Consider the following 20,946-nt stretch of genomic DNA (forward strand, 5'->3'; position numbering starts at 1 on the left):
AAATTAAACACAGGCAGGTTTTCATTTCCAAGCTTGTGTGTTTGGAGATGATGGATGGTGAGATATATGTCTCTATAATGAAGGTTTCATTATGAATTTTTTTAGATGTCAACATGGCTCTTCATTTCCAACCAAGAAGTGCCATCCTCTTCTTTGTAGCTCCTAGATTCAATACGTGTGATATTGCCAAAGGAAATGATCAAATAATCTCTGAATATATTGATTTAATATATAGTTATATTTGCTCCGGTTTTACTGCAAAGCTTCAGGAGACCTGAATGACATAATAAACTGTATAAATAAAAATAGGGAGGAGTAATGTATAGGGAGATTAGAGAGAAATGATCAGTGGGATCATTTGGTTGCAATCAGTCAAGAAGATTTAACTGGCTTGTCTCTTGTCTTGTTGATGTTCAGTTGTCCATTGCTTATGAAGAGCCAAGTGATCAAAAATGTCCTGATTGGAACAGTTACAGAAAGGAAGTTTGAGTAAAGCATGTTCAGAAGCCATTCATCATTGAAAACAAGCAAGGAAAACCCTTGAACTCTTCATGCACTCTGTAGCAGAGTTTTCCCAGTCACAATTAAAATATCTTGTAATGTATGCATCTGATAGTGGCTGATGAGCAGCAACACTCAGTGTGCCTCGCATATGGACTGGAAGTTATATCATCTCTATTTTTAATGTTAGCCAAATCCTTGTTTGGGTTGATGGCGAGTCACAGGAAACCTGTTATAAAGGGGTTTAAGCCAAAATGTTCTGCCAGGAAACCTGACACTCATCTGTGGAATTGGTCATGTGTGGAAAAGATTCATCTGTATTTCAGGGAAACAAGGCCCTGTGAAATACCTTCAGTCTAAAAGACAGGCTATTGTGCATGAGTGAGAACTGGCTGAGACCATGGTGCTGATGGAGCAGTGTTGTTGTTGGTGTCATCTAGGGGAGGTGCACAGGCAGAGCTGGCAATGTGGGAAAAGGGAACCTCTGTAAAACTGCCCAGTGATTTTCCTGCAATGACCAAGCAGATTTTATATTAAATGTTTTTTGCCTTCTCTTCACACTCCCCCAAGGGTTTTTTTATTTACTCCAGTATGCACATAAAGTACACAATACAAAAGAGCTCACATCTCCTTAAACCTCTATCTCTGCCACTGTGACCATGGACTCACACAAGCAGGACCTCAGTGACCCAGTTTTGTGTGGCATCAAAATGTGAAAGTTCAAACAGCATTTTGTGATTTTGCTGATAATACTGTGTGCAGCCTTTAGTGCCATTACCCTGGAGCTGGCTGAGTTCTAGGAAAGAGGGAGAGTTCTAGGAAAAACCCAGCGGCACCACTTTGCTCTGCCCTGCAGTGCTGCCCCCATTAAAAACGCATTATGCATGAGCACAGAGAGGATAAATTAAACCACCCACACAGATTTAGGGCGTGCATTTGAGTTGAATCCAGCTGGTGGTGAGATGTGCTTTACTGAGGTGAGTACATGTTGAGAGTATATAATGCTACCCTTGTGCCCACAGTCACTTGCACTTTGGTGGAGTCTCAGTCCCACACATCCAAATTGGATCCTGTGGGAGAGTTTCCCATGTTGCTTTCTTGTGAACTTTCCCTTCTTTACCCATCAGTGGGTGCAGTGATGAATTTTTGTGATGGCAAGACTTCTCTGCACTGCTTCGAGCAAAGGTCAGTGAAGGAACAGACCCCTCAGAAGGAGTCTGACAACAGCCCCTGTCTGACCCACACATAAACCCTTTGCAGCCGCAGCCTGCCCCTTGCTCAAATACTAAATTGACAGAATTTATCTCAATATCCTCATCTGAATTTGCCTGAGTTACTGGTTTACTCTGTGAGATTTTCTCCACTGGTCTTACCCTAGGATGACAGGATCGAAGTATTTGATACTAATCTTACAGACCTTTGGTTTTTTTTGCTTTCTTTGAAAGTTGGCTAAATGCAGCTTGTCATCCCACTCTCCTTTTGAGAAGCAGTATACTGCACCGTTGTCACAAGGACAACACATGTCAGAGCTTCTTCCACTGCTGTAGCAGCATCCTACCCAACCACCAAAAGCAGGTCTAATAATAATTAGAAGCCTGTAGACTAATAACAACAATTAGTTTATAGGAGCTTGCAAAAGAGATCTGGCTTAACCAGTACAGGAGGAGGAATTTCAGTATCAGGCAAGACCTCTGGCTGATAATTTGTCTGTCCTTTGTGTCTGTCCCCAACCAGGCCATGCAATCACATAGGTTACATGAAGTTTTACCATGTGATAGGGGTGAAGCTGCTGCCCAAGCAGTTGCACGTGACCCAAGGAGTTGTACACACACCATCAAGACTGTAATTGCTGGACTTAGTCCCTTTGCAGTGAGTAGCTCCAGTACACCAGTGAGTGCCCTTCCAACTCCTCAGTCACACACGTGCTTGCTCCCAGTAGCACTCCCTTCTCCTTCAGGATGACCCCAGGTTTCCCATAGCAGTCTCAGATGTCCAGTTCCTGGAAAAATAATCTAATAATTGACTGGTATAGCAGAAGGGGAAACTTGAGCTGGATGCTTCTGGAGAAGGCCCCGAACAAAGAAGTCACTAGGCAGCCATACACTTACAATTTATGCTCTTCACATGCTTTTTTAGTCCAATGGTGGTTTTTGGTCTAGCGTCTTCTAACACATTACTGGATTCTTTCTCCGTCTCCACACAGGCAAGCCATTAACTACTCATATCTTGTCAAGCTGCAGCTTCTGCTGAGGGTTGTGGCCTCCTTACATTCTGGTTTGCACATCTTGTGTACCTGCTTGCAGGCAGACCGTAGGAAACTAAAAAAGCCTGAGACCTAGGAGAAACACTACTTGGCAACAACTAAAACATTAGCATTTAGCATTCAGTTATCAGCATTCTTCTCAGACTAAAGACGAAACACAGTACTGCACCAAGTACATAGGAATTACTATGAAAATTATTTCTATTCCTGCTGAAAGTATAGCTAGGTGAAAGTCCACATTTTGCAGCCTAAGGCTTCAGCAAATGTAGCTACTCATGCTAAGCAAGTAAAGCTAAGCAAGCAGCGTACTAAACCGTATAGTATTGTAACCGTAAGTCACTCATTCTATTTAAAACTTATTTAAACTAAACAACTGATATCTCCCAACACCATGTTTGTTATAAAGAGCTGCAAATCCATTATGCAGATGAAACTGGATCACCACTTCCTCAAGGGGGGTTAAAACAACAACAAAAAAAATAATATGAAGCTCTTTTATACCTTTATTTCTGTGTCTAGATGGGAGTTTTAGAAAAAGGTTTAAAAAAAAATAAATCTCTGGAGCTTGGAATCCTAACAAAACAGGTAACACAACCCATGGTGGCCTATCAGAAAGGTGCCATTACGGTCATTTTACGAAATGTATATTTTTGAGCTCTGTGAAATGTATATTCTGTATTCAAGGTCTGATAAAGAGGATATTGACAGGTAGAGCCATGGGTTGCTTCCAAGTCAGTAGTAACTTGTTTTTCTTGCACTAATAAGGATCTAGCAAGATTTTAAAAGGAGAAATTTATCCCCTCATTTAAGGTACTGGTGGGTGGAGAACTGTACCTGAGATCACAGTGCTCAGAAGTTAGTAGGAATTTGAGCACTTTGAAAAATGAAACCTACTTTCCCTACCAAATGACTGGGAGATGAGTACTCCTGTGTCCACATGCTTGAAATAGACCTGGTTTATTTTATTTTTCCAAGACATGTTTGAGTGCTGAATACTGTGTACTGAACATGCAAAATTAACACTTGGAGCTTCTCGTGGTGGTCTGTTCCATCCTGGTTACTATGATGCTGATGGTGTTGCCACTACCAGTGCCAGCCCATCCAACAAGCCCAAAGTGTACCTTTGACTCGCTTCATTTGTCTGAAGAAAGTGAAGAAGAAAGCAGCTGGCTTAGAAATGCTGCAGTGCTCTAGCAGGGAGGTATTTCATGTTTGTAAAATAAAACTTTGATTAAGTCATTTTGAAAGAGGTACCTTTCCCATTAAGGATGGCTGGTAGAATTTGGCTGCGTGTCCAGTGCATGCCTAGTATTTGGCTGTTGCCTGAAACTCCCTGTGTGCCTCTTGGGCTGCACTGCCAGAAACAGCAATTGAGACCTGCAGAAGTAAGCAGCTCCACACCTGAGACCAGGCAGAGCTGGGGGAAGCAGCAAATGCTTTCCTTTTGGATTTCAACCAGATTTTGCTTCAGCCCATCCTGTAGCAACTGACTGCAGACCCTTAGTGCTTTTCAGCAAAAGAGCTTTGATGGTTTACGGACTGTCTTTTGGGAGTGTCTTTACATACACCAACATTATTATTATTGTTGTTGTTGTGATTGTTATTGTTATTATTACCACTGTCAGAAGAACTTCCCCTAGATGATCATTCCTCCATCAGTCCCCTTTTGCATCCCAGAAGAATGTAAGAGATGGTTTTGGCTACAGCAGGAGTCCTCTGCCCCAGACAGAAACTGCAGTGGTTGGTGCTGTTAGTGAAAGCTTTGTATCCATTCCTGTGTTCTAAGCACAGACACTGTTGGCATATCTTTCTATTAAGGCACTTTCCATTTCATGCCCAGTAATAGTACAGCTGAACATCAGCTGTTTACTTGTCATTGGAAGACTGTGGGGAGCACTATCCTGCCTCACTGGCGATTACAGTCTTGTCCTGTTCAGCATGTCTGTGCAACACATCTAGGTGTGCTTGTAACATAGGCTGGCTGCATGGATGAAAGATACCTACTCCTGCCATAGAAGTGTGGTGACACAGATGAAGGGGAGATCAGTTATTAGCAGTTAAAACCTGGAGCTATGGGCCACTGTTTGGGCAGATTAAAGCCAGAATGAGCGTGCCCAGCTGGTCTACAGCTTGATGTCAGTGTGCCATGAAGATACCTTCTAACATGGTAAGCTTTTTGGGCCTAAGTTCACTTTGTCTTAACTAACAGACAGGTGATGGGCTGGAGGCACAGAGAATGTTCTCATGGAAGAACTGAGCTTTCAACCAGCCAGCAGAGTCACAGGTGAAGTCATGCCAAGTAGCCTGTGCCTGAACTTTCAGCAGGCAGATGTCACTACAGACCATAGGCTTGTGTGTATGTCTTGAAACCACAAAAGCTTTAAAAATGTGCACATACTTCTTGAACATGTTCTTTCAAATCTACTCCTCGGTGTGAAGTAACATACACCTGTGGAGGAGGCCACCGGAAAACGTGCTTCCTGCTGCAAGGGAGTTGGTGTGATGCAGTGGGGAGCTGGGGTGGGGAGCTGTTGGCGTGAGCTGCTCCTCCCAAGGGGGGTGGCTGTGGGACCTGCTGAGTCTTGCCAAAAGTGCAGATGAAAGCTCTCTAGGCACAGCGAAGAGCTCCAGTTGGTCACATCCAAACCAGGTGTTGATGCTGTGGCTCTTCTCAGCAAGACTCATCTTCAGCTTTGCACAGCTCAAACTTCTGCCCACGCTCTGCTCGCTTGCCTACTTCTAGTTAGTAAAGTTGGTATGTAATCGGTACTGAAGCTGTTCAAACTGTTTTTCCCTGAAAGAACTGAGATTTTCTCTCAGAACTTTTTAAAATCCTTCCAAAACTTCTGTTGGTGACTACAGTTCAGCAGAATTACTATTTTTTGATGTTTACTCTCACGAATAGTAATTTTGATTGTCACATTTGCTTTGGGAGTTTTTTGTTTCAAATGATAGATAAGTATTTAGCTGACTAAGAAGGAAGCATTCAGAACAAGCTTCATTAGCTTGTTCTGAAGAATGTAGCAGGACACAGGAAAGTCTTGGTCCCCAGTTTTTAGCACGACAGGCAGAACAGGTTGGATATGGGAGGAAGGAGACACCGGAGTACCCTCTGCATTTGGTACATGGAAAAAGCAGCTCTAGGATGACAATCCCTGTAGTAGTTTTCTGAAGAGAGCTTCAACTCCATAAAACATTCATTTCCATTTTAGCCAGAGATAGAAAATGTAAGATTACTTTGGGTTTTCTACAGCTCCTTGAGTTTTCAGATCTCTTTCCAGGGTCTCTTTGCTTTCCTTCTTTGTCTTGCTCTTCCTAGAACATGTTTGCACTGGAGGCGGCAGAGCAGGGTAGAGACACCCCAGAAGCATTTCTGGGTCTGGCACTCAGTGATTTGATGTGCCTGAAGGATCACATACACAGTGTGCTGGCCCATGCCTCCTCCTGTGTTACTGAGTGTCTGGTGTAGACTGGGTAGGAGAAGAGGGTTCAAGCTTGCTAATCTTTATGCTGATCCCCAGTGAGCTGGCAAACCACCTAGCTCACTGTGTCTAAAATAGTGACCTAGTGCTGCTCCAGATTCATGTCTAAGGAGCCATGAATTGCCCTGCAGCAGATGAGGTCCATGGGTGCAGTAAGCAGCAGTGGCATGTCATGGCTGTCACTGTTACGTCCTAGTTAATGAAGAGCCCTCAGGTTTATTCACTGCCTCACTCCCTGGGCTTTCGTTTTCTGCTCTTGCACAACTTGCATAATCAGTTAAAGTTGGCTGACACCTGGAGCCTTTAAAAGAAGTTAGTGGTATTCCTGTTCTAGAGATAGATCCTGAACTCCTGACTCAGAAAACCCCTGCAGTGATTTCAAACACATGCTCTTCATGTGCTGCTGAAGCAGTCCCTACAGTACGTTGACTGGTGTATGAGAGTTAAAGAAAAGCCCTTGACTATTAGTGTGTTCTGCTGTAATTGAGAATAATACCAGATGTTTCATTATGTATCAGCTGCTATAAAACTGCTTCTTTGAGCCACTGAACAAAGACAGTTGACAAAAGAAAAATTAATGTTGTGTCTTTGATCTCGTGTTTTAAATTTGTCTTTTATAAATAGTGATGGGTTCTGGTTAAAAACACTCTAACAATTTGTTAAATATGCAAATGTATGAAGTTTCTTAGCAACAGAACAAATAAGTGTTTTTCTTCTAATATAATATGTATGCTAGTTTAGTAAGCACACAATAAGTTAATTAGGCTGCGGTTAGGTATTATTTGTAAATGTCATATTAGCATGCTGTTTTGTTTCTTTGTTGCAACCAAAAGCCTCAAAGTCACTGATGTCACTTATTGCATGTTGTTTTTCCCTCTAGTTTTGAAGCAAATCTATTTTTTAACATACTTGTGGGCAGAATAATGATTTATTAAGTTGCGTGTTTATTATTGTTTTGCTTGGTTGTAATGTCTCATTGTCTTTACATTGTTAGCAATGTGAGAGATTTTACAGGGGAATTCTAGGAAAGTACACATTACATGTGTAATAAAGCTGCTGCAGTTTACCATGATTAATGTTGTTACAATGAATACCAAATGAATTAATAATGATGGGCCCACTTAATTTTAAAATGTTGGCATTTGTCTAAATGCTGCTCTGAGAGAGGGTGGAGGAGCTTGGCACAGTAGGAGCTGGATAAAGCAGTGTTTTTGCTGCCAGCATCCAAGCAGCTTGTTTCTCTCTAAACAGTTATGGTCAACTGTCAACGTATTCAGTGCCAAGTAGGTCTATGTTAATCCAGACAACCTTTTCCTGTGATTGTAAAATTTCACTTTATAGTCTTGTGTTTTCCCCCTTCCCTAACAAAGCTTTCTGCCAATAGCTCTTCTACTTCCATGGTCTTGCAGTAGCAGGTGGGGAGAAGTTCCAGCCCCATGCACCTCTGGGTTACTGGCAAAGGAAAGGGGTGAGCCAGCGTATTCATCTTCATCAATCAACCAAGCAGGAATTTTCACTTCCTTGTGAAAATTTTGAAAGTTTGAACCATTTGGGTCAAATCGCAGTGCTAATCCAGGAATGCTTCCCCGACAATCCTGAAGCACATTTCAAAGCCTCTTAAACTTCACTGGAGTGATTCTATAGTCCTTCATCAGTTGGGAGTAAGTTGCCCTTATAATATATCTGGAAGGGAAGAATTGTGAATTGCTCATCAATGCTTGAGGACAAACAGCCTTATCTCTGTGGGTGTGGTAACATTTCCATCCACATGGAGAGGGTTACTTTTGCTGCGTCTGAGCACTTGGAGATGGACCTCTATGCTCTGTGCATGGAGGCTCGTGCATTCCTACAACCAATTTTCAGGTGGTCAGCAGAAACTACCCATTTGATCTTTGCCATATGCCAGAGGATGAAGATGATTTGTCTCTGAATTTTTATGAAACAAAGAAGCTTTTCCGCAAAAATAAAAAAGGTACCATGTGTTACTCCTGCTCAAATGTATCACCCCTCATCTATGAAGGTAAAACGCAACAAGGTTTTTGCCATTACGGAAAGTGATGTTATACTGAGGTGAGTTGCGCTGAACTAGATAGACATTCTCCATTCTCCTCTGCTTTGAATTGCCTTGTTTCTCGCTGAATCATCTCATTTGCACTAGTTTATATTTATAGCTTACTCAGTCATGTAAGCACTGCAAAATCATCAACAAGACATTCATCTCCTATTGGTGTGCATAGACCAAATGTTATAAAATTGAGCAGACAGTTTTATGAAGGAAGGTGAAAAGAGAAGTTCATCAGAATTGGGATATGATTGTCATATTGATGGGAATGGAAAGAGTGGTTTGAAATCAGTGGCCACACTAAGGCACTGAGGTCACAGGAGTATTGACAGTGTTTTCCCTGTTAGTCTTCTTTGTGCATATAGGAATATGCTTCTGGAAAATGCCTGTAATGGTACAGTTCTTTTAAAAATTGATTTAAACATAGACAGAAATCTAATAACTCTTAGGTGAAAAGGACTCTTCTACTTTGGAGCTGCACACTTATCCTTCAAAGTCTGTATTTTGTAGCATTTCTGGAAACCAGACATCATCTCTAATGAACCTTTTGATATTTTCAGCTCATTCTTGATACTGGTGCCATCCTGTGGCACTCACTGACAGAGTCACATGGCACCATGCCGGTTCCTGTTGCAATATGCAGCACTGGCATGATCAGGGCTCCTTCGGTCCATCACAGGCCAATGCCAGTGCTATAGTTCTGCACTTGGACTTTCCTTCAGGCCCAGCACTGGGGCCCATCATGTGCTGTGTCTCTGCAGACACCATTCCCAGCAGCTCCTCCCCCATCACTGTGGGGTTTGCTGGGGAGGCTGGTACCCTGAGGAGTCACTGAGCTGCATTGTGATAACAACTGAGGCCTCTGTTCTCTTTTTACTTTCAAGCACACACAAAAACATATCTTTCTCAAAGCTGTTGCTGGTGTACACTAGCAAAAATGATTTACGCAAGTGTCTTAACCCAAGAGAAATCTGGATTGTTCATCCCAAGTACAACTTCATGGAGTTCTTGTTGCTCACTCGGGACTGTGTTTACCCATGCTGAATAGGTGTGATGGTGTGGTTGGGTATAGCTGTAGCAACAGTATTATAACATTTGGATCTCTACCAACTTGTGGCAAACTTCATTGCTGCAACATCCCTAGGAATTGAAGGTGATTGGATTTCTGGGCTTTGCAGAACTTTTATCACATCAGCAAAGTAACTGCATTATCCTCGGAGAAAATGTTATGAGCATCTGGATTGGCCACGTCTGTAATGCAGGATATAGATTTTGGATATATATTTTCACTGCATGCTGGATGGCTTATTTTCTAGGAATCCTAAAGCACACTGAATGATGGACCTCCTTCACAGTAGTCTGTTCAGTTTATTAATTATCTTAACCAGTAATTTTATCTAAAGCTTTTAATTTTGGATTAATCCGAACCCTGCATTGCAGGTTGGTTGGTTTTCCCCTCCCCAGGGACAATGGAAGGGCTACAGGTAGCAGTGTGCTCCTGAGTTTGCAAGGGTAACTCTCCAGATTTGGTACCTGCTCTTTGAGGGTGGGGGCACAAGCAGCTGCGGTACTGCCAGCCTTGGGCAGGATTGCAGGGGGGAGCTCTAGAATTATCTTGTGGCTTGGCAATAGTAAATAGCCTGAAGAAGTGAACAACAACACTCTCTGTTGTGTGGCCATTTTCAGCCACCTCACGAGAAAAGGGAGGAGGATGGGTGCACAAGATTGGGATGAGCCTGTGAGCAGATCTCTGCCCCTGAATATGAATGAGCAACACAGGATTGTACGCACATTTGGTTAATGCCTTAAAATCCAGCTTAATGAAAAATCAAAGTTCCATAATAAACCACCCTCTTGATAATTTAATCAGAGGTAACCTGGGTGTCCCCCTCAACCTGAAACCCTTTGTGGTGGTTTTGGTAGCTCCGTCATTTAGGTCAGTATGGTTTCATTCTTTCCTTGTTAGGGCTGATGTCTGTCTCCACCATTCTGTCTTCCTTTTCTTACTTGGACTATAGCCCCCCTTGGCTGTAAGATCATCTCTGCCCTGTGCTGAGGTAACATCAAATACTATATGGCTGTTGATTCCTGGCAAGGGCTCCTATAGCTGGTAGAGGAGGGATCACAAGCAGGTGGAGGGTTTCCCAAAGTTCATGGGCTGTAGCAGTTTGCACAGGGAGGCTTTAAATAGAAAATGCTTTTCTTAAGTCCATGCAAAGCAAATCTAACTCCCCCTAAAGCATGGGGGATTTGTATTTACTTGGTCACAGAGGAGAGGAAGTTTTACAGCCTGTGCTCACTGAATTCAAGTAAACACCCAGCAAGTGCTGTATATGCTAATTAAAAGATAATGTTAATGGGCTGGAATGTTGTCACAGGATTATGCTTTCCTGCTGCCACCAGAACATTGGAACACTTACCAAAATAACAGTTATGGACATGGAGCCGTAGTTAGATCCCAAAGCAAGTACCATGGACTGCAGGGCAGGGCACAATGGTGCCTTTGGTTGCGTGAAACAGTGGATGGAGAGGGAACTGCCTGCCTAATAGACAGACAGACGGATGGGCAGCATGGCAGACGTTTTGCTATTGTTATTCTGCCCCTTTCCTACCGGCTGCAGTAGGAGCCTTTGTCTGCTGCAACCAGGCGGGAGGGGGCTCGCCACAAAAGAACAGTTTGGTTAAAGCGTTCCGGTGTTTTATGAATAAATTGGATTCTACTTACAGCATTATTAACCTGCTGTATTCTGACGGGCTTAAGGGGAGATTATAGTGTGCTTGAACAAATCAGTATCCACAGATCCACACAAATACTGGGTTTTAACAAAAATATACTGTGATTAAAGCACACAGCGGATCAAATTCAGCCCCGACTTACACCAGGTGCAATCTCATTGATATCCGTGGGTTAAAAAGCAATTTTTACAACTTAAAGCAATCAGAAATCAGCTTAGTGTACAGACTTACTAGACCAAAATAAGGCCCAAGAGACTGTACGCTAAGCTGATTTCTGATTGCTTTAATTTTTTTAAACTTTTATCAAAGATTAATGGTCAATTATCTGGCAATCTGATTTTCTGGTACAGATTCCATTTGCATAATTTCATAGACACTTAAAATATGACCAGACTCTAATCAGTATGAAATGGGTTGAGGCATGGCTTGGTATGGCTGATCAAAATCAGCCACAATCCCTGTAAATATGTACTATTGCTGTAGTAACAAGGGGGATTTTAATAGGCTGACGTCTGAGCAGTAAACAATCCAGTTAGGTCTTTGTGTTTTTCTTTCCCTGCATGGCTAAGTATCACTCCAGGGCCAATAGGCAAAAGTGCACCGTCAAAACCTGCTTTCCTTCAGGTTTTTCATTATGTGCTTGATCGCCATTGTTTCCACAGATAGTCCTGCCATTTATTTGCTTTTGCTACAATACTTGCAAAAATGTCCATCAAACTGCACACACAGGTTGAAATGGAAACTACTTGGCAATATTTGCCTTCTAGAGTAATCCTTACTTAACTCATATGAGTGTGGAGTGCTGCTTTTTTATAATATGCATGCAGGTACCTGAATGACTGGTAAAAAGTAACCCTAAATCCCCCCAAAGTTCTAAAAAGTATATACCCTGGGATTAAGGAAAGTTGATTTCCCAAAGAGGGCTGATAGCTCCTTTATGAGTATTTCAAGGCAAGGAAGGACAGGTAGATTCTCTGCTTCTGCTCCTGGTATACATCATGGGCCAGATGATGCTCTGGCAGCTGGATGGAACTGCTGGAATATGTCCTCTATAAAGACACCTGGTCTTGATTTCAGGTGTCGAGAAATGGAGAATTTACCATCTCCTTTGATCATCTGATCTAATGCTTAATTATTCCTCTGTTCAGATGTGTTCCTTATTGTTCACGTTTTTCTGCTTTCCCTCTGGCCTGTCAAGATTTGCTCTGGTACCCTGGCTGTGACACACTGTGTTACTTCTATTCTCCTTTTCAGTTCAGCTGAACTGATCCAGCCCCCCAAGGAGCCGTCTGTGCAGTACTCAGTGGTGTGCAGCACATCTGTGTTGGCTTTAACCCAGCCCACTTAGTAAACAGCAAAAGGATGGCAACAGGATGAAGCTGGCCACATCATGTAGTTGATGTCTTATGTAGTTAATGCTGAACCCTTCTGCAGCTGTGACATCTCTTTGGTGTCACCAAGCCAAACTACAGAAAATCCTACCTCCTTGCTGCAGTGCAGGCTGAAGTGAGCCATATTCTCCAGCTCTGTTTTGCTCAGGCTGTATGGAGAGGGTTGGTGTTTGGACTCTTTAATCTTTCAAGACTTCTTCCAAAATAGCAGTCTGGAATTCTGCTGGTACCCTCGTCATGGTGCTTTGCTGTAAGGTGGCTACTTTTTCTCACTTGGAGATTTATTAAGAGGGATTTTAGGCTGGAAAGACTGAGAGCTGGTGGGCTGCCAGGACAATTTGCTTCTGTGGAGAAGACAGCTCCTGGGTCTCAGTACAGTGGGACAGACTGTCTCACTGGTAGGAATTCCTGGAGATACCTCTGAGCTCAGGGGGTCTGTCCACTACAGATATGCAGTTTGTGACTCTTCAGGTGTTTGTCAGACTGCCTGTGATGAGGAGGAAATATGTTCCACATCAAACAGTAGCTTGTGGGGTCTTGGCTTTATTTCTTAGGACAAAAAAGTGAAGGTGACCAAAGGGTCCACTTATTTAATTCCCCTTGGTATATTGGTGCTTGACGTGGTTTGTGTCTTGTCTTCTGAATCTTTTTCATCTCATTGCAGACTCTCCAAGGAGTTAGAAACAGCCAAAACTTCTGTACTGGCCCAGTCTCTTCCGTTCCTGGTTTATTCAGAAACACTAATTTTTTATAAATCTGAAAGTAAATGCAGGTTATTTTCCTCCTGTCTTCTGTTGGTTTTATAGGTCACAATGCTTGTTACTCATCTGTTCCACAAGTATGTGATGAACACACACAGCAAAATGGATCAGGACAAAGCTAATGTCATGAGAAGACATGCACAAGCTTTGCGGTTTGTTTTTCAAATCCTGGTGTTTTTTCTAAACCAGGTGATCTTCTGAAACTAAGGATTGCAGGGCTGGCAGAGCCTACCTTCCCTGCATCCCATGCCTATGACCAGCAAAGGAAAACAATATGTTTGCTCCAAATGCTGGTATAAACTGAAGAGAGGATTCCTAGATGAGAGAACTTGAATTTAAAGAAGCAGTAAAAGATCTGATTTCTGGTTATCAAAAGATGTAAGACTCCATGTGTGTGTAAAACTCCATTTACTTCTTTCCACTGGGGATCCCCTTACCGTGCTTTCTCCTTTGTTCATTTCGTTTGTCATTCTGAGGCAGATCTTTTGGGGTAAGCTCTTTTGTGCAGCACCATTTCTTTGTACTATTGATATTTCCTCCTATAACATAAACAAAAGGAAGAGAAACATCTTACGGGGGAAAAATTCTATGAATTATAAAGGCACTTATAATTTTTTAAGACTTTGGAACTGTCTGATAAAATTAAACAGACGTATATATATATATATAACACTACTGTAGAGTGCACAGAACAGGAAAATATGGAACTTGAAGATTAATAGGAATTAATCACTTATCTTCATCCTCCATTTTATTGCACAAGATTTTTCTGCAAAGATGGGAGTGAGTACCATGGATCTCAATATGGAAGGTCTTAAATTTTGGAAAATTCAGGGTCAACTACCAGAATTTTATGGTGCTGATCAGATTTCTAAGAAAGAGTCTCTGAAGTTTTTGGGTTCACCCTGGCAAACTCACCTCCCGGTGAAAATCTCACTTATGTGAAGCTCATGTTAATATATTCACTGCAGTTTTTCCTTGTGAAACCTAGCAACAAAAAAATGGCCCTCAGTTTTGGTTGGTTGGTAGTTTTTTTTGCCTTTAACTATTATTTTATTTTAAATATGAAAAGTGAAATGCAGCTGTGGAATATTACAACAGTGATACAAACCCCAGCTGCAACCTAAGCTGCAACCCTGTGATACATGCTTGCAGTCTTTCTGGTTTTCCTTTTAGAAATAATTGTTCTCGTCCCTTTCATCATAATAAAGCTTCATAGTTTTTTGACTTTATAAAAATGCCCTTTTTAAGCACAGGTATAGATTTAGGTTTACAGTTATATATTTGGGTTTATAACTATATATTTATAGGTCTCATGTTTTTTGAAAGGTTAATTACCAAAATTAAAAGGTAATGTTCTCTCACTTGTTCCTCCCCATAAACTTGATGTGTTAAAGTGTCAAACCTGTGCCTGAGCCAACCCTGCCAGCATGGCATCTCCACAGCGTCACTGAGCAGGGGTCTGTGAGGGAGGGAACAGAATTTGTCCCCGAGTTGAGCCCTAGGGAGATGTGTTTCTGAAACATCTATCAACCTTCCCCAGGGAATCCCATGTGATTCTCTTAAAGAATAGGGGGCTCTTTCTGTTTCCCATTTATGCAAATAGAAGGTGAATGGGAAAAGACATCAGTAAGAGTCAAGTGGCAATATCGAGTCACTCAGTCCCCAACAACTCAAGCAGGAAAAATGAGTAATTTATCAATATAATAAACCTGTATATTGCTCCTAAACCCAAACAGCTCTCTTGAAACCATACCTCAGAGCAAACAACTCATATCCTTTGCAGTGTACCAAGCAGGACCTCTGTGTAGTGCTGCTTTCTTTAGACAGTGGAACTGGGCTTAGAGCTGCCAGCATGCAATTTAACCTGCTGTGAGCCGCAGCAGGGAATTCATCAGGTCATGCTAGCTTCTCTTGACATCTTATGAAGGAAAATATCTAGATTTTCACTCCACTTTATATAAGCTGAAGTTGTGATCCAGGCTTTGGACTAATAACCATCACTAGCAGAGCTTTATAGACATGTCAGTGTACCTGGCTGGAAGGCTGAAAGAAAATGAGCTCTAGTGGAGATTTCATTATACCTTCTGGTTTGGGGGGTGTGGGGGGGCTTCATTTCTTGCTCCCCTTTGTCTTTCCCCTACTTTCTATCTCAATTAATTCTTGTTGAAAAATCATTTTAGTCCTTTAAAGTACACATACCCCCTGTACTGCACATCACAGTTTTGTATAAAAATATCTTTTGGGTAGTGTTTTCACCAGTGCACATCACTGCCGTGACTTGCATGATCAGTCACAGCAATTGTATGTAGGAGTAAAAAGAAACCAACATGCTGCTCCTAAACAGCTCAAGTGACCACAGTGGACGAGTTCAACCCTGAGGCCAGATTAATCTTCTAGACTTGTGGCATTTCAGCATGTTGCTTGACTCATGAGCATAGCTGCTCCAGTTTGTTCAAGGAGGACAGCTCTAAACTTGTTCTGGTTGATGGGAGACTTTTTCCTCCATTTATTTGATACAGAGGCCAGAGCACACACCTTCTCATGCTGGGGACTGGCTGAGATATGCCAGTCAACTGAAGAAACTATGCAATGGTAGGCAGATGTTCGTGTTCCCCCACAGTGATTATAGGAGCTTTGTTTCCATAAGAAATCAGGCCAAATGTTTTATGCTGCAGACAAAAACTCAGCGCGTTCTAAAACCAAATAGTGTATGCTGTTCCCTGGGAAGAGGCTGTGGGAACTCACTATGCAACACACCATGTTCACGATCCCTCCACAGACTGCTGCACTCGCAATTGGGCTGTTTGAACTGCCATAAGCAAAAACACAGACCTGAAATTTAGGTACATGCACTGCAGCTCTAGTGACATCCATACAGTAGTCAAGGACAAATCCACTAGTTTTTCCAGGAAGCACGAGCACTGCATGTCACTGAAGCTTAGGATACTACAGTGCAAAAAAACTATAGTGCACTGAATTGCATAACTAATAATTCAATTTTGAATTGAATTTGAGTAAGGTTAATTTTGTAATCATTCTTAGAGGTTTGATTTACTGGCTGTGTCAGCCTGACCTGGCAGCTATGAAGGGGGCAGTAAGCAGCAAGCACCGTATCACGCTCCAGAAAGCCTTCAGCTTGAGACTTGGGCATCTCTGGTGGAAGAGAGCATGTAGCTACAAAGAAGTCGGGATCAGTGGGTCACGGCTGAGTCCTGGTTCTCCTCAGCCCTTATATTTATGAGCCTTTGTGAGTTAGACCAACCTTAATGCCATGCTGAGCGGAGCTGCAGGTGGTGCAGACCCCACCTCAGGATAGTAACCTAGAGATCATCTTTGTTATTCTCTTTTGGAGCTGTGCTCTAAGTACTATTGTCCCTGAGATTCTCACACTGTAGTTACATCTGCTTCATTTACGGAGTACCATGTATTATATTTGTAGCCTGAGTTTTAAATGTGTATGAAGAGAAAATGAGGTTATATTATTGCTGTAATTGAGAGGAACTGGGACAAATTTTATTAATTTCCTGCCACAGAATACTGAGTAAGCCAATATTTTATGGGAAAGTTCAAGGAGAAGAGTAATGTATGTTCCATTTCTGAAATCTGGAGGATGCTTGAAGAGTTTTACTGGCAATTGATTTTTCTACAGGTAAATTGTAATCCTTGATGGGCAGATGTGCCCCTGAATATAGTGTCTCACTGAGCTGCAGTCAGTAAAAGTACAATGAAATGGAAGCAGAAGGTGTATCAGCTCTGCTCTGACAGGCAGTGAGAAACTGGAAATTGGAAACCCTGTCTGTAGAAGGTACCTTTCAATCTGCTAAAGTTGCTATTACTGCCTTATCTACATTACTCTGAGTGCTGGAGGTTCATGGAAATATATAATACAGGAGTATCTGATAGAAAAATCAGTAATTTAACATGCGTGTTACGAAATTATTTCTCTCTATAGACATTATGTTGTCCTGATGGGTGTTGACTTTTACCTACTATTGTTTTCTACCTTTCCCTAATTGCACTGTTTGTGTAAAAGTCTTTAGCTTTCTGTATCTCTGTGCAGTATCAGCTAGAGATTTAAAAATCATACTTGATGGTCAGCACTGGTGGTAAATGCTGCTGAGCTCTTGAGCCAAAAGAACTTTGCGGAGAGGTCTATGGGATGCCCCTGATTGTGTAGCCCTTAGAAGAGCGAGCTCAGGAAGATCGAGGAGGAGGCAGCTCTGTCTGCAACAAACAGCCCCCCTTCACTGGGGCTCCTGTCCCGGGGTAAGCAAGAGGGGCACTGGTGTGGCCTCAGAGGAAGAGGAAGCAGTGAAAGGAGTGACAGGAACTGACCCTGCAGATGAGACACCTTCTGCTTTCAGTTGTGCTGGTGCTTGTTTTTATAGCCCAGCTAGTGGAGAGATTTTCACACTGTTAGTTTACATTCTTCTGACAATGTGTGTGCTGCAGTGTGCCACTGCTTCTCGTCCTGTGGTCACTTAGGTTATGGTGTGTCAGGGTTTGGTGCAGAAACACCTGCTTAATAGGAACCTGCTGATGTGGGTGCTTGCATCCGTTTCCTTCTTTTAAATGGTAACATCACAGAAAAACTTTGCTGATACTGAAGTTGCTGAAGTAAAAGTAGTAATGACAGTGTAAAGGAGCTGAAAGTTGGTGGCACCACTGTCCTCTCTGCCAGCAGGGTTATTCTGCTGTGCTTATGGCTTTTCTTTGGGACGGAACAGGCAAATAAATGCCATTGGGATGGCTAGAGAGTAGAACTGTTGCTGCTCCAGGAGAATTTCAACACTCAGTTTTTTAGCAGTATGGGCTGTTCATGTCTTTTCTTCCTGCTTCAGTGATTCACAAAGACTCCTTCATTCATCTCCTCACTCCCCAGTGGCTTTGAGCAATTTCAGAATTATCTTCCTCTACACGGAAAGGAGAGATCTCATAAATACAAAGCAGTGTGGTGGTGGTGGTTATGTAGTGGACAGGCTGTGGGACGTGGCCAGGGCTGATACCACATCTCGCAGGAGCTGTTATTTCTGCTTCTGTTTCTCTTGGATACTTATTACTGAAGAGAGTATCAGCTGTCCTGCCTTAGCTGCTACTGGGTTTGGATCCTGGGCTAGCAGGGTGGGTTGCTGCTGATACAATGATGCAGAAGTGTCCATTCTTACTATAATCACAGCTTTGCTGACAGTTATACTTCTCAAAAGAGCTTTATTTGTTCTGTGGTCCTGAGGGTAGAACAAATGACTGACTTTTCCTTCTGGGGAGCTGCTCCACAGCCGCACCCTCAGGGACACATGCTTTACATGCAGTACTGAGCTCCAGGAGAGGTCTGCTACCATGCACACTGCAAGAGGGTGTAATCAGGAAGGTCGAAGCCCTGCTAGCAGCAAGTTACCCTCCTGCAGTACATGAAGCACTTGTTCTTTTACCAGCTGAGCATGTTGAGCAGGTTTTCAGACTTCCCCGGAATAAATCACTGCTGGTGATGCAGAGCTGTGAAGCACATGGCTAGACAAACAAGATCTAACTCGGAAGCATGCATCCCGGAAGGTTGCTGACTGGCCATTGTCCTTGTGCGTCTAACCCATTACCTAACACTGTGCCTCATGTGGTCTGTGTAGAGGAAACCTGAACAGCCTGATGGCACGAAGTTCCTTCTTTGCCACCCCAGGCAGTCTGGATATCAGGTTCACCAACCTGGATGCCTTGTCTGGTAACCCAGGAATTCTTCCACATGTACCTCTCCATGAATGAGGTGGTGCTTTGGCATAAACTCAGGTCTTGTTCAGTAACAAACTCATGCTTAGAGCTGTGCCGAGTTAAAAAACAAATCCCCCAAAAGTCTGGTTCTGCTGTTCACATACTGAGCCTAATGGATGTAAAGCAAGTTTAAGGCCTTTTTACCTTAATTTAGTCCATTATGCTAAAAAGTACAGGCACGTGAGTTGGAAACATCCTGGCAGTGGTAACCACAGCCCCTCCAATATGCTGTAACCTTCTCCTGTGTCTAAAAGCATTTTGTCTGTGTCTGTGGTACCACCTCAGTGGAATCAGCACACCAAACCCAGCTGTGTGTGGAGTTATCTCATGAACTTCAGCATGTTACAGGTCCTGAGAGTATCTCTCCCATAAAATCTCTCATTCCAGCTGAAACCAAACCTCAGAAATTAACATCTGAGTAAGTGGGCAATGTTTTTGATAACCCCTCTTTAGCAAAATTGTCTGCTCAAGAAGGACAGTCTTGTGTTAGGGTGTGCTCGCTGAGGAATGCGATGCTGGCCTTGGAGAATGTCCCTGGAATTACTCCTGGCCTCATTTCTTGTCAGTGGATCCATAGGTGTCTGCAGCCAAAGTCTGTGAGTCTGCTCAGGTTCCACGGCCCTGCTTGCTCTCCCAGTCAGGGATACATAAGGCTGTCCTAACCAGAGGGAAAGCCAGAGAACAGTGGTCTGAGTTCTTAAACCTGCACATAATGAGATTTAAAGGGTAGGGACTGAATGCTAGTCAGTTACTGTACTACCCGGGGACTATCCCAGGAAAGGCAGAGAACATCTAAAACACTAGGAAGACAGCAAGGAAGAAGAGAAAATGGAAATCCTCTGCTCTGTTTTCTTGAGGTTTCCTCCTCAGGCACTTCAGCTGGGCAAGCAGTACCACTGGGTTACTAACAGCAGTGAGAACACCTTGACAGCAGCAGAGCAGTGTATTAGAGTATTTTCTCGAGATGAAAAGCACAGCTTTTGGATTCAGGCTAAAAAAAAAGTATTCATCCTGCTAAGTAGATTGAAACAGAATCCAGATTAAAGAAATCATTAAATCATTCCAGAATGGTATCCACCTGCTCTAGCCTGTAATTTATTTTCAGATGAACAGTAGGTAAAAAAAAAAAAAAAAAAAAGCAATACAATGGCAAAAATTATTGTCCCCTAACAGATGCTTTGATCCTGAAATGACACCTGGCCACACAGCTGCTTGGGCAGTTTTTGAGATGATTTTGAATTACTTGCTCCAATCCATTGCTCCATAACCTTGATAGACCCATAATGCTAAAGTTTCTGCTTGTAGCCGCCTTTGAAGAAGGCTATCCAAGCGGGTTGCTGCTGTAAAGCCAGTAAAAATCATCATTTTAATGTGGGATGGGAAACCTGTGTGTAGGGGTCAGAACATTTGCTTGCAAGACACTAGAGGACCAGCCAGCTAGGGACATGGGGCCCTAGACATTTTCAGAGTCAGGCCACTCTTCTCATGTGCTGCTGCTGCGTGAATAACGTGAGGTGTCTGCTCTGCTGTGCTCGTGAAAGCAGGGTTGTGCTTCACAAAGCTGGGAAGCACCGATCTAGTTGGTTCCTTGTGTCGTCCAGGCCTTATCATGAGTCGGAGCGGTTCCCACACTCCCCAGGGGAACACCCGCGCGTTTTGTGCCACCCGGGGGACGGGGAAGGAGAGAAGTGCTGACAGCGGGTGACCGAGGACCAGGGGTGGAGGAGGACAGAACCGGTGACGGGATGGTGTAGCAAGAATTGAAAGATGGTTACTGCCCAGCGCTTCCACTCCTCCTCTCCGCCAAGCTGCTACTGAAGGCACCCGAAGCTCACCATTTCACGTGTCTCCGGCGTGTATTTAATCAGATTTAGCCAGCTCGGTGGTCAGTTTGCTGAGTGCATCAACGCTAAAGCAGGACCCCGCCGCAGCAGCTCATCCGGGGACGGAAGCGGGGCAGAAACCCCTCCGACAGGGTGGGGGAGGG

General features: G+C 43.1%; 1 long non-coding RNA gene across 1 annotated transcript; it reads right to left on the reverse strand.

The window, feature by feature from the left end:
• Positions 1-3,705: 3,705 nt before the first annotated feature.
• Positions 3,706-6,398, reverse strand: LOC133219757 (uncharacterized). The gene is made up of 2 exons (XR_009727514.1): positions 6,002-6,398; positions 3,706-3,905 (listed from the first exon to the last, which is right to left on the reverse strand). It is a non-coding gene; the product is annotated as an uncharacterized LOC133219757 (long non-coding RNA).
• Between the last annotated feature and the right edge of the window lie 14,548 nt (positions 6,399-20,946).

Source organism: Neopsephotus bourkii, unplaced genomic scaffold (assembly GCF_033783945.1).
Source record: "Neopsephotus bourkii isolate Nb327-2 ecotype Australia unplaced genomic scaffold, CSIRO-AGI_Nbou_v1 NB_1374, whole genome shotgun sequence".
Classification (NCBI taxonomy): Eukaryota; Metazoa; Chordata; class Aves; order Psittaciformes; family Psittacidae; genus Neopsephotus; species Neopsephotus bourkii.